This window comes from Garra rufa, unplaced genomic scaffold (genome assembly GCF_049309525.1).
Source record: "Garra rufa unplaced genomic scaffold, GarRuf1.0 hap1_unplaced_001, whole genome shotgun sequence".
Taxonomy (NCBI): domain Eukaryota; kingdom Metazoa; phylum Chordata; class Actinopteri; order Cypriniformes; family Cyprinidae; genus Garra; species Garra rufa.
In genome coordinates, this window is record NW_027394276.1 from 25,398,854 (window position 1) to 25,413,932 (window position 15,079).

Here is a 15,079-nt window from a genome sequence, read left to right on the forward strand (position 1 = left end):
TTGCAAAATAGGTTTTATTATTGCACAGACTGCAATTTTAATTTTTGGCCGAGTTTCAGCTTGCATTGCCTGAACCAAGTTTGTTATGTGCTAAAACACCGTTTTCTGACATTTCAGGCTCTAACTTCAAAAATCATGCAAAACACTTCTAACACCTTCAGATATGTTTCTCTGTGTTGCAAAATAGGTTTTATTCATGCACAGACTGCAATTTTAATTTTGGGCCGAGTTTCAGCTTGCATTGCCTGAACCAAGTTTGTTATGTGCTGAAACGGCGTTTTCTGACATTTCAGGCTCTAACTTCAAAAATCATGCAAAACACTTCTAACACCTTCAGATATGTTTCTCTGTGTTGCAAAATAGGTTTTATTAATGCACAGACTGCAATTTTAATTTTTGGCCGAGTTTCAGCTTGCATTACCAGAACCAAGTTTTTTATGTGCTAAAACACCGTTTTCTGACATTTCAGGCTCTGACTTCAAAAATCATGCAAAACACTTCTAACACCTTCAGATATGTTTCTCTGTGTTGCAAAATAGGTTTTATTCATGCACAGACTGCAATTTTAATTTTTGGCCGAGTTTCAGCTTGCATTGCCTGAACCGAGTTTGTTATGTGCTGAAACGCCGTTTTCTGACATTTCAGGCTCTAACTTCAAAAATCATGCAAAACACTTCTAACACCTTCAGATATGTTACTCTGTGTTGCAAAATAGGTTTTATTCATGCACAGACTGCAATTTTAATTTTTGGCCGAGTTTCAGCTTGCATTGCCTGAACCGAGTTTGTTATGTGCTGAAACGCCGTTTTCTGACATTTCAGGCTCTAACTTCAAAAATCATGCAAAACACTTCTAACACCTTCAGATATGTTTCTCTGTGTTGCAAAATAGGTTTTATTCATGCACAGACTGCAATTTTAATTTTTGGCCGAGTTTCAGCTTGCATTGCCTGAACCGAGTTTGTTATGTGCTGATACGCCGTTTTCTGACATTTCAGGCTCTAACTTCAAAAATCATGCAAAACACTTCTAACACCTTCAGATATGTTTCTCTGTGTTGCAAAATAGGTTTTATTCATGCACAGACTGCAATTTTAATTTTTGGCCGAGTTTCAGCTTGCATTGCCTGAACCGAGTTTGTTATGTGCTGAAACGCCGTTTTCTGACATTTCAGGCTCTAACTTCAAAAATCATGCAAAACACTTCTAACACCTTCAGATATGTTTCTCTGTGTTGAAAAATAGGTTTTATTCATGCACAGACTGCAATTTTAATTTTGGGCCGAGTTTCAGCTTGCATTGCCTGAACCAAGTTTGTTATGTGCTGAAACGGCGTTTTCTGACATTTCAGGCTCTAACTTGAAAAATCATGCAAAACACTTCTAACACCTTCAGATATGTTTCTCTGTGTTGCAAAATAGGTTTTATTCATGCACAGACTGCAATTTTAATTTTTGGCCGAGTTTCAGCTTGCATTACCAGAACCAAGTTTGTTATGTGCTGAAACGCTGTTTTCTGACATTTCAGGCTCTAACTTCAAAAATCATGCAAAACACTTCTAAAACCTTCAGATATGTTTCTCTGTGTTGCAAAATAGGTTTTATTCATGCACAGACTGCAATTTTAATTTTGGGCCGAGTTTCAGCTTGCATTGCCAGAACCAAGTTTGTTATGTGCTGAAAAGCCTTTTTCTGACATTTCAGGCTCTAACTTCAAAAATCATGCAAAACACTTCTAACACCTTCAGATTTGTTTCTCTGTGTTGCAAAATAGGTTTTATTCATGCACAGACTGCAATTTTAATTTTGGACCGAGTTTCAACTTGCATTGCCAGAACCAAGTTTGTTATGTGCTGAAACGCCGTTTTCTGACATTTCAGGCTCTAACTTCAAAAATCATGCAAAACACTTCTAACACCTTCAGATATGTTTCTCTGTGTTGAAAAATAGGTTTTATTCATGCACAGACTGCAATTTTAATTTTGGGCCGAGTTTCAGCTTGCATTGCCTGAACCAAGTTTGTTATGTGCTGAAACGGCGTTTTCTGACATTTCAGGCTCTAACTTCAAAAATCATGCAAAACACTTCTAACACCTTCAGATATGTTTCTCTGTGTTGCAAAATAGGTTTTATACATGCACAGACTGCAATTTTAATTTTTGGCCGAGTTTCAGCTTGCATTGCCAGAACCAAGTTTGTTATGTGCTGAAACGCCGTTTTCTGACATTTCAGGCTCTAACTTCAAAAATCATGCAAAACACTTCTAACAACTTCAGATATGTTTCTCTGTGTTGCAAAATAGGTTTTATTCATGCACAGACTGCAATTTTAATTTTGGGCCGAGTTTCAGCTTGCATTGCCTGAACCAAGTTTGTTAAGTGCTGAAACGCCGTTTTCTGACATTTCAGGCTCTAACTTCAAAAATCATGCAAAACACTTCTAACACCTTCAGATATGTTTCTCTGTGTTGCAAAATAGGTTTTATTCATGCACAGACTGCAATTTTAATTTTGGGCCGAGTTTCAGCTTGCATTGCCTGAACCAAGTTTGTTATGTGCTGAAACGGCGTTTTCTGACATTTCAGGCTCTAACTTCAAAAATCATGCAAAACACTTCTAACACCTTCAGATATGTTTCTCTGTGTTGCAAAATAGGTTTTATTCATGCACAGACTGCAATTTTAATTTTGGGCCGAGTTTCAGCTTGCATTGCCTGAACCAAGTCTGTTATGTGCTGAAACGCTGTTTTCTGACATTTCAGTCTCTAACTTCAAAAATCATGCAAAACACTTCTAACACCTTCAGATATGTTTCTCTGTGTTGCAAAATAGGTTTTATTCATGCACAGACTGCAATTTTAATTTTTGGCCGAGTTTCAGCTTGCATTGCCAGAACCAAGTTTGTTAATTGCTGAAACGCCGTTTTCTGACATTTCAGGCTCTAACTTCAAAAATCATGCAAAACACTTCTAACACCTTCAGATATGTTTCTCTGTGTTGAAAAATAGGTTTTATTCATGCACAGACTGCAATTTTAATTTTGGGCCGAGTTTCAGCTTGCATTGCCTGAACCAAGTTTGTTATGTGCTGAAACGGCGTTTTCTGACATTTCAGGCTCTAACTTCAAAAATCATGCAAAACACTTCTAACACCTTCAGATATGTTTCTCTGTGTTGCAAAATAGGTTTTATTCATGCACAGACTGCAATTTTAATTTTGGGCCGAGTTTCAGCTTGCATTGCCTGAACCAAGTTTGTTATGTGCTGAAACGGCGTTTTCTGACATTTCAGGCTCTAACTTCAAAAATCATGCAAAACACTTCTAACACCTTCAGATATGTTTCTCTGTGTTGCAAAATAGATTTTATTCATGCACAGACTGCAATTTTAATTTTTGGCCGAGTTTCAGCTTGCATTGCCTGAACCGAGTTTGTTATATGTGCTGAAACGCCGTTTTCTGACATTTCAGGCTCTAACTTCAAAAATCATGCAAAACACTTCTAACACCTTCAGATATGTTTCTCTGTGTTGCAAAATAGGTTTTATTCATGCACAGACTGCAATTTTAATTTTGGACCGAGTTGCAGATTGCATTGCCTGAACCAAGTTTGTTATGTGCTGAAACGCCGTTTTCTGACATTTCAGGCTCTAACTTCAAAAATCATGCAAAACACTTCTAACACCTTCAGATATGTTTCTCTGTGTTGCAAAATAGGTTTTATTCATGCACAGACTGCAATTTTAATTTTGGACCGAGTTTCAGCTTGCATTGCCAGAACCAAGTTTGTTATGTGCTAAAACACAGTTTTCTGACATTTCAGGCTCTAACTTCAAAAATCATGCAAAACACTTCTAACACCTTCAGATATGTTTCTCTGTGTTGCAAAATAGGTTTTATTCATGCACAGACTGCAATTTAAATTTTTGGCCGAGTTTCAGCTTGCATTACCAGAACCAAGTTTGTTATGTGCTGAAACGCTGTTTTCTGACATTTCAGGCTCTAACTTCAAAAATCATGCAAAACACTTCTAAAACCTTCAGATGTCTTTCTCTGTGTTGCAAAATAGGTTTTATTCATGCACAGACTGCAATTTTAATTTTTGGCCGAGTTTCAGCTTGCATTGCCTGAACCGAGTTTGTTATGTGCTGAAACGCCGTTTTCTGACATTTCAGGCTCTAACTTCAAAAATCATGCAAAACACTTCTAACACCTTCAGATATGTTTCTCTGTGTTGCAAAATAGGTTTTATTCATGCACAGACTGCAATTTTAATTTTTGGCCGAGTTTCAGCTTGCATTGCCTGAACCGAGTTTGTTATGTGCTGAAACGCCGTTTTCTGACATTTCAGGCTCTAACTTCAAAAATCATGCAAAACACTTCTAACACCTTCAGATATGTTTCTCTGTGTTGAAAAATAGGTTTTATTCATGCACAGACTGCAATTTTAATTTTGGGCCGAGTTTCAGCTTGCATTGCCTGAACCAAGTTTGTTATGTGCTGAAACGGCGTTTTCTGACATTTCAGGCTCTAACTTGAAAAATCATGCAAAACACTTCTAACACCTTCAGATATGTTTCTCTGTGTTGCAAAATAGGTTTTATTCATGCACAGACTGCAATTTTAATTTTTGGCCGAGTTTCAGCTTGCATTACCAGAACCAAGTTTGTTATGTGCTGAAACGCTGTTTTCTGACATTTCAGGCTCTAACTTCAAAAATCATGCAAAACACTTCTAAAACCTTCAGATATGTTTCTCTGTGTTGCAAAATAGGTTTTATTCATGCACAGACTGCAATTTTAATTTTGGGCCGAGTTTCAGCTTGCATTGCCAGAACCAAGTTTGTTATGTGCTGAAAAGCCTTTTTCTGACATTTCAGGCTCTAACTTCAAAAATCATGCAAAACACTTCTAACACCTTCAGATTTGTTTCTCTGTGTTGCAAAATAGGTTTTATTCATGCACAGACTGCAATTTTAATTTTGGACCGAGTTTCAACTTGCATTGCCAGAACCAAGTTTGTTATGTGCTGAAACGCCGTTTTCTGACATTTCAGGCTCTAACTTCAAAAATCATGCAAAACACTTCTAACACCTTCAGATATGTTTCTCTGTGTTGAAAAATAGGTTTTATTCATGCACAGACTGCAATTTTAATTTTGGGCCGAGTTTCAGCTTGCATTGCCTGAACCAAGTTTGTTATGTGCTGAAACGGCGTTTTCTGACATTTCAGGCTCTAACTTCAAAAATCATGCAAAACACTTCTAACACCTTCAGATATGTTTCTCTGTGTTGCAAAATAGGTTTTATACATGCACAGACTGCAATTTTAATTTTTGGCCGAGTTTCAGCTTGCATTGCCAGAACCAAGTTTGTTATGTGCTGAAACGCCGTTTTCTGACATTTCAGGCTCTAACTTCAAAAATCATGCAAAACACTTCTAACAACTTCAGATATGTTTCTCTGTGTTGCAAAATAGGTTTTATTCATGCACAGACTGCAATTTTAATTTTGGGCCGAGTTTCAGCTTGCATTGCCTGAACCAAGTTTGTTAAGTGCTGAAACGCCGTTTTCTGACATTTCAGGCTCTAACTTCAAAAATCATGCAAAACACTTCTAACACCTTCAGATATGTTTCTCTGTGTTGCAAAATAGGTTTTATTCATGCACAGACTGCAATTTTAATTTTGGGCCGAGTTTCAGCTTGCATTGCCTGAACCAAGTTTGTTATGTGCTGAAACGGCGTTTTCTGACATTTCAGGCTCTAACTTCAAAAATCATGCAAAACACTTCTAACACCTTCAGATATGTTTCTCTGTGTTGCAAAATAGGTTTTATTCATGCACAGACTGCAATTTTAATTTTGGGCCGAGTTTCAGCTTGCATTGCCTGAACCAAGTCTGTTATGTGCTGAAACGCTGTTTTCTGACATTTCAGTCTCTAACTTCAAAAATCATGCAAAACACTTCTAACACCTTCAGATATGTTTCTCTGTGTTGCAAAATAGGTTTTATTCATGCACAGACTGCAATTTTAATTTTTGGCCGAGTTTCAGCTTGCATTGCCAGAACCAAGTTTGTTAATTGCTGAAACGCCGTTTTCTGACATTTCAGGCTCTAACTTCAAAAATCATGCAAAACACTTCTAACACCTTCAGATATGTTTCTCTGTGTTGAAAAATAGGTTTTATTCATGCACAGACTGCAATTTTAATTTTGGGCCGAGTTTCAGCTTGCATTGCCTGAACCAAGTTTGTTATGTGCTGAAACGGCGTTTTCTGACATTTCAGGCTCTAACTTCAAAAATCATGCAAAACACTTCTAACACCTTCAGATATGTTTCTCTGTGTTGCAAAATAGGTTTTATTCATGCACAGACTGCAATTTTAATTTTGGGCCGAGTTTCAGCTTGCATTGCCTGAACCAAGTTTGTTATGTGCTGAAACGGCGTTTTCTGACATTTCAGGCTCTAACTTCAAAAATCATGCAAAACACTTCTAACACCTTCAGATATGTTTCTCTGTGTTGCAAAATAGATTTTATTCATGCACAGACTGCAATTTTAATTTTTGGCCGAGTTTCAGCTTGCATTGCCTGAACCGAGTTTGTTATATGTGCTGAAACGCCGTTTTCTGACATTTCAGGCTCTAACTTCAAAAATCATGCAAAACACTTCTAACACCTTCAGATATGTTTCTCTGTGTTGCAAAATAGGTTTTATTCATGCACAGACTGCAATTTTAATTTTGGACCGAGTTGCAGATTGCATTGCCTGAACCAAGTTTGTTATGTGCTGAAACGCCGTTTTCTGACATTTCAGGCTCTAACTTCAAAAATCATGCAAAACACTTCTAACACCTTCAGATATGTTTCTCTGTGTTGCAAAATAGGTTTTATTCATGCACAGACTGCAATTTTAATTTTGGACCGAGTTTCAGCTTGCATTGCCAGAACCAAGTTTGTTATGTGCTAAAACACAGTTTTCTGACATTTCAGGCTCTAACTTCAAAAATCATGCAAAACACTTCTAACACCTTCAGATATGTTTCTCTGTGTTGCAAAATAGGTTTTATTCATGCACAGACTGCAATTTAAATTTTTGGCCGAGTTTCAGCTTGCATTACCAGAACCAAGTTTGTTATGTGCTGAAACGCTGTTTTCTGACATTTCAGGCTCTAACTTCAAAAATCATGCAAAACACTTCTAAAACCTTCAGATGTCTTTCTCTGTGTTGCAAAATAGGTTTTATTCATGCACAGACTGCAATTTTAATTTTTGGCCGAGTTTCAGCTTGCATTGCCTGAACCGAGTTTGTTATGTGCTGAAACGCCGTTTTCTGACATTTCAGGCTCTAACTTCAAAAATCATGCAAAACACTTCTAACACCTTCAGATATGTTTCTCTGTGTTGCAAAATAGGTTTTATTCATGCACAGACTGCAATTTTAATTTTTGGCCGAGTTTCAGCTTGCATTACCAGAACCAAGTTTGTTATGTGCTGAAACGCTGTTTTCTGACATTTCAGGCTCTAACTTCAAAAATCATGCAAAACACTTCTAACACCTTCAGATATGTTTCTATGTGTTGAAAAATAGGTTTTATTCATGCACAGACTGCAATTTTAATTTTGGGCCGAGTTTCAGCTTGCATTGCCTGAACCAAGTTTGTTATGTGCTGAAACGGCGTTTTCTGACATTTCAGGCTCTAACTTCAAAAATCATGCAAAACACTTCTAACACCTTCAGATATGTTTCTCTGTGTTGCAAAATAGGTTTTATTCATGCACAGACTGCAATTTAAATTTTTGGCCGAGTTTCAGCTTGCATTACCAGAACCAAGTTTGTTATGTGCTGAAACGCTGTTTTCTGACATTTCAGGCTCTAACTTCAAAAATCATGCAAAACACTTCTAAAACCTTCAGATATGTTTCTCTGTGTTGCAAAATAGGTTTTATTCATGCACAGACTGCAATTTTAATTTTGGGCCGAGTTTCAGCTTGCATTGCCAGAACCAAGTTTGTTATGTGCTGAAAAGCCTTTTTCTGACATTTCAGGCTCTAACTTCAAAAATCATGCAAAACACTTCTAACACCTTCAGATTTGTTTCTCTGTGTTGCAAAATAGGTTTTATTCATGCACAGACTGCAATTTTAATTTTGGACCGAGTTTCAGCTTGCATTGCCTGAACCAAGTTTGTTATGTGCTGAAACGCCGTTTTTTGACATTTCAGGCTCTAATTTCAAAAATCATGCAAAACACTTCTAACACCTTCAGATATATTTCTCTGTGTTGAAAAATAGGTTTTATTCATGCACAGACTGCAATTTTAATTTTGGGCCGAGTTTCAGCTTGCATTGCCTGAACCAAGTTTGTTATGTGCTGAAACGGCGTTTTCTGACATTTCAGGCTCTAACTTCAAAAATCATGCAAAACACTTCTAACACCTTCAGATATGTTTCTCTGTGTTGCAAAATAGGTTTTATTCATGCACAGACTGCAATTTTAATTTTGGGCCGAGTTTCAGCTTGCATTGCCTGAACCAAGTCTGTTATGTTCTGAAACGCTGTTTTCTGACATTTCAGGCTCTAACTTCAAAAATCATGCAAAACACTTCTAACACCTTCAGATATGTTTCTCTGTGTTGCAAAATAGGTTTTATACACGCACAGACTGCAATTTTAATTTTTGGCCGAGTTTCAGCTTGCATTGCCAGAACCAAGTTTGTTAAGTGCTGAAACGCCGTTTTCTGACATTTCAGGCTCTAACTTCAAAAATCATGCAAAACACTTCTAACACCTTCAGATATGTTTCTCTGTGTTGCAAAATAGGTTTTATTCATGCACAGACTGCAATTTTAATTTTGGGCCGAGTTTCAGCTTGCATTGCCTGAACCAAGTTTGTTAAGTGCTGAAACGCCGTTTTCTGACATTTCAGGCTCTAACTTCAAAAATCATGCAAAACACTTCTAACACCTTCAGATATGTTTCTCTGTGTTGCAAAATAGGTTTTATTCATGCACAGACTGCAATTTTAATTTTGGGCCGAGTTTCAGCTTGCATTGCCTGAACCAAGTTTGTTATGTGCTGAAACGGCGTTTTCTGACATTTCAGGCTCTAACTTCAAAAATCATGCAAAACACTTCTAACACCTTCAGATATGTTTCTCTGTGTTGAAAAATAGGTTTTATTCATGCACAGACTGCAATTTTAATTTTGGGCCGAGTTTCAGCTTGCATTGCCTGAACCAAGTTTGTTATGTGCTGAAACGGCGTTTTCTGACATTTCAGGCTCTAACTTGAAAAATCATGCAAAACACTTCTAACACCTTCAGATATGTTTCTCTGTGTTGCAAAATAGGTTTTATTCATGCACAGACTGCAATTTTAATTTTTGGCCGAGTTTCAGCTTGCATTACCAGAACCAAGTTTGTTATGTGCTGAAACGCTGTTTTCTGACATTTCAGGCTCTAACTTCAAAAATCATGCAAAACACTTCTAAAACCTTCAGATATGTTTCTCTGTGTTGCAAAATAGGTTTTATTCATGCACAGACTGCAATTTTAATTTTGGGCCGAGTTTCAGCTTGCATTGCCAGAACCAAGTTTGTTATGTGCTGAAAAGCCTTTTTCTGACATTTCAGGCTCTAACTTCAAAAATCATGCAAAACACTTCTAACACCTTCAGATTTGTTTCTCTGTGTTGCAAAATAGGTTTTATTCATGCACAGACTGCAATTTTAATTTTGGACCGAGTTTCAACTTGCATTGCCAGAACCAAGTTTGTTATGTGCTGAAACGCCGTTTTCTGACATTTCAGGCTCTAACTTCAAAAATCATGCAAAACACTTCTAACACCTTCAGATATGTTTCTCTGTGTTGAAAAATAGGTTTTATTCATGCACAGACTGCAATTTTAATTTTGGGCCGAGTTTCAGCTTGCATTGCCTGAACCAAGTTTGTTATGTGCTGAAACGGCGTTTTCTGACATTTCAGGCTCTAACTTCAAAAATCATGCAAAACACTTCTAACACCTTCAGATATGTTTCTCTGTGTTGCAAAATAGGTTTTATACATGCACAGACTGCAATTTTAATTTTTGGCCGAGTTTCAGCTTGCATTGCCAGAACCAAGTTTGTTATGTGCTGAAACGCCGTTTTCTGACATTTCAGGCTCTAACTTCAAAAATCATGCAAAACACTTCTAACAACTTCAGATATGTTTCTCTGTGTTGCAAAATAGGTTTTATTCATGCACAGACTGCAATTTTAATTTTGGGCCGAGTTTCAGCTTGCATTGCCTGAACCAAGTTTGTTAAGTGCTGAAACGCCGTTTTCTGACATTTCAGGCTCTAACTTCAAAAATCATGCAAAACACTTCTAACACCTTCAGATATGTTTCTCTGTGTTGCAAAATAGGTTTTATTCATGCACAGACTGCAATTTTAATTTTGGGCCGAGTTTCAGCTTGCATTGCCTGAACCAAGTTTGTTATGTGCTGAAACGGCGTTTTCTGACATTTCAGGCTCTAACTTCAAAAATCATGCAAAACACTTCTAACACCTTCAGATATGTTTCTCTGTGTTGCAAAATAGGTTTTATTCATGCACAGACTGCAATTTTAATTTTGGGCCGAGTTTCAGCTTGCATTGCCTGAACCAAGTCTGTTATGTGCTGAAACGCTGTTTTCTGACATTTCAGTCTCTAACTTCAAAAATCATGCAAAACACTTCTAACACCTTCAGATATGTTTCTCTGTGTTGCAAAATAGGTTTTATTCATGCACAGACTGCAATTTTAATTTTTGGCCGAGTTTCAGCTTGCATTGCCAGAACCAAGTTTGTTAATTGCTGAAACGCCGTTTTCTGACATTTCAGGCTCTAACTTCAAAAATCATGCAAAACACTTCTAACACCTTCAGATATGTTTCTCTGTGTTGAAAAATAGGTTTTATTCATGCACAGACTGCAATTTTAATTTTGGGCCGAGTTTCAGCTTGCATTGCCTGAACCAAGTTTGTTATGTGCTGAAACGGCGTTTTCTGACATTTCAGGCTCTAACTTCAAAAATCATGCAAAACACTTCTAACACCTTCAGATATGTTTCTCTGTGTTGCAAAATAGGTTTTATTCATGCACAGACTGCAATTTTAATTTTGGGCCGAGTTTCAGCTTGCATTGCCTGAACCAAGTTTGTTATGTGCTGAAACGGCGTTTTCTGACATTTCAGGCTCTAACTTCAAAAATCATGCAAAACACTTCTAACACCTTCAGATATGTTTCTCTGTGTTGCAAAATAGATTTTATTCATGCACAGACTGCAATTTTAATTTTTGGCCGAGTTTCAGCTTGCATTGCCTGAACCGAGTTTGTTATATGTGCTGAAACGCCGTTTTCTGACATTTCAGGCTCTAACTTCAAAAATCATGCAAAACACTTCTAACACCTTCAGATATGTTTCTCTGTGTTGCAAAATAGGTTTTATTCATGCACAGACTGCAATTTTAATTTTGGACCGAGTTGCAGATTGCATTGCCTGAACCAAGTTTGTTATGTGCTGAAACGCCGTTTTCTGACATTTCAGGCTCTAACTTCAAAAATCATGCAAAACACTTCTAACACCTTCAGATATGTTTCTCTGTGTTGCAAAATAGGTTTTATTCATGCACAGACTGCAATTTTAATTTTGGACCGAGTTTCAGCTTGCATTGCCAGAACCAAGTTTGTTATGTGCTAAAACACAGTTTTCTGACATTTCAGGCTCTAACTTCAAAAATCATGCAAAACACTTCTAACACCTTCAGATATGTTTCTCTGTGTTGCAAAATAGGTTTTATTCATGCACAGACTGCAATTTAAATTTTTGGCCGAGTTTCAGCTTGCATTACCAGAACCAAGTTTGTTATGTGCTGAAACGCTGTTTTCTGACATTTCAGGCTCTAACTTCAAAAATCATGCAAAACACTTCTAAAACCTTCAGATGTCTTTCTCTGTGTTGCAAAATAGGTTTTATTCATGCACAGACTGCAATTTTAATTTTTGGCCGAGTTTCAGCTTGCATTGCCTGAACCGAGTTTGTTATGTGCTGAAACGCCGTTTTCTGACATTTCAGGCTCTAACTTCAAAAATCATGCAAAACACTTCTAACACCTTCAGATATGTTTCTCTGTGTTGCAAAATAGGTTTTATTCATGCACAGACTGCAATTTTAATTTTTGGCCGAGTTTCAGCTTGCATTACCAGAACCAAGTTTGTTATGTGCTGAAACGCTGTTTTCTGACATTTCAGGCTCTAACTTCAAAAATCATGCAAAACACTTCTAACACCTTCAGATATGTTTCTATGTGTTGAAAAATAGGTTTTATTCATGCACAGACTGCAATTTTAATTTTGGGCCGAGTTTCAGCTTGCATTGCCTGAACCAAGTTTGTTATGTGCTGAAACGGCGTTTTCTGACATTTCAGGCTCTAACTTCAAAAATCATGCAAAACACTTCTAACACCTTCAGATATGTTTCTCTGTGTTGCAAAATAGGTTTTATTCATGCACAGACTGCAATTTAAATTTTTGGCCGAGTTTCAGCTTGCATTACCAGAACCAAGTTTGTTATGTGCTGAAACGCTGTTTTCTGACATTTCAGGCTCTAACTTCAAAAATCATGCAAAACACTTCTAAAACCTTCAGATATGTTTCTCTGTGTTGCAAAATAGGTTTTATTCATGCACAGACTGCAATTTTAATTTTGGGCCGAGTTTCAGCTTGCATTGCCAGAACCAAGTTTGTTATGTGCTGAAAAGCCTTTTTCTGACATTTCAGGCTCTAACTTCAAAAATCATGCAAAACACTTCTAACACCTTCAGATTTGTTTCTCTGTGTTGCAAAATAGGTTTTATTCATGCACAGACTGCAATTTTAATTTTGGACCGAGTTTCAGCTTGCATTGCCTGAACCAAGTTTGTTATGTGCTGAAACGCCGTTTTTTGACATTTCAGGCTCTAATTTCAAAAATCATGCAAAACACTTCTAACACCTTCAGATATATTTCTCTGTGTTGAAAAATAGGTTTTATTCATGCACAGACTGCAATTTTAATTTTGGGCCGAGTTTCAGCTTGCATAGCCTGAACCAAGTTTGTTATGTGCTGAAACGGCGTTTTCTGACATTTCAGGCTCTAACTTCAAAAATCATGCAAAACACTTCTAACACCTTCAGATATGTTTCTCTGTGTTGCAAAATAGGTTTTATTCATGCACAGACTGCAATTTTAATTTTGGGCCGAGTTTCAGCTTGCATTGCCTGAACCAAGTCTGTTATGTTCTGAAACGCTGTTTTCTGACATTTCAGGCTCTAACTTCAAAAATCATGCAAAACACTTCTAACACCTTCAGATATGTTTCTCTGTGTTGCAAAATAGGTTTTATACACGCACAGACTGCAATTTTAATTTTTGGCCGAGTTTCAGCTTGCATTGCCAGAACCAAGTTTGTTAAGTGCTGAAACGCCGTTTTCTGACATTTCAGGCTCTAACTTCAAAAATCATGCAAAACACTTCTAACACCTTCAGATATGTTTCTCTGTGTTGCAAAATAGGTTTTATTCATGCACAGACTGCAATTTTAATTTTGGGCCGAGTTTCAGCTTGCATTGCCTGAACCAAGTTTGTTAAGTGCTGAAACGCCGTTTTCTGACATTTCAGGCTCTAACTTCAAAAATCATGCAAAACACTTCTAACACCTTCAGATATGTTTCTCTGTGTTGCAAAATAGGTTTTATTCATGCACAGACTGCAATTTTAATTTTGGGCCGAGTTTCAGCTTGCATTGCCTGAACCAAGTTTGTTATGTGCTGAAACGGCGTTTTCTGACATTTCAGGCTCTAACTTCAAAAATCATGCAAAACACTTCTAACACCTTCAGATATGTTTCTCTGTGTTGAAAAATAGGTTTTATTCATGCACAGACTGCAATTTTAATTTTTGGCCGAGTTTCAGCTTGCATTACCAGAACCAAGTTTGTTATGTGCTAAAACACCGTTTTCTGACATTTCAGGCTCTAACTTCAAAAATCATGCAAAACACTTCTAACACCTTCAGATATGTTTCTCTGTGTTGCAAAATAGGTTTTATTCATGCACAGACTGCAATTTTAATTTTTGGCCGAGTTTCAGCTTGCATTACCAGAACCAAGTTTGTTATGTGCTGAAACGCTGTTTTCTGACATTTCAGGCTCTAACTTCAAAAATCATGCAAAACACTTCTAACACCTTCAGATATGTTTCTCTGTGTTGCAAAATAGGTTTTATTCATGCACAGACTGCAATTTTAATTTTGGACCGAGTTTCAGCTTGCATTGCCAGAACCAAGTTTGTTATGTGCTGAAACGCCGTTTTCTGACATTTCAGGCTCTAACTTCAAAAATCATGCAAAACATTTCTAACACCTTCAGATATGTTTCTCTGTGTTGAAAAATAGGTTTTATTCATGCACAGACTGCAATTTTAATTTTGGGCCGAGTTTCAGCTTGCATTGCCTGAACCAAGTTTGTTATGTGCTGAAAAGCCTTTTTCTGACATTTCAGGCTCTAACTTCAAAAATCATGCAAAACACTTCTAACACCTTCAGATTTGTTTCTCTGTGTTGCAAAATAGGTTTTATTCATGCACAGACTGCAATTTTAATTTTGGACCGAGTTTCAGCTTGCATTGCCAGAACCAAGTTTGTTATGTGCTGAAACGCCGTTTTCTGACATTTCAGGCTCTAACTTCAAAAATCATGCAAAACACTTCTAACACCTTCAGATATGTTTCTCTGTGTTGAAAAATAGGTTTTATTCATGCACAGACTGCAATTTTAATTTTGGGCCGAGTTTCAGCTTGCATTGCCTGAACCAAGTTTGTTATGTGCTGAAACGCCGTTTTCTGACATTTCAGGCTCTAACTTCAAAAATTATGCAAAACACTTCTAAAACCTTCAGATATGTTTCTCTGTGTTGCAAAATAGGTTTTATTCATGCACAGACTGCAATTTTAATTTTGGGCCGAGTTTCAGCTTGCATTGCCAGAACCAAGTTTGTTATGTGCTGAAAAGCCTTTTTCTGACATT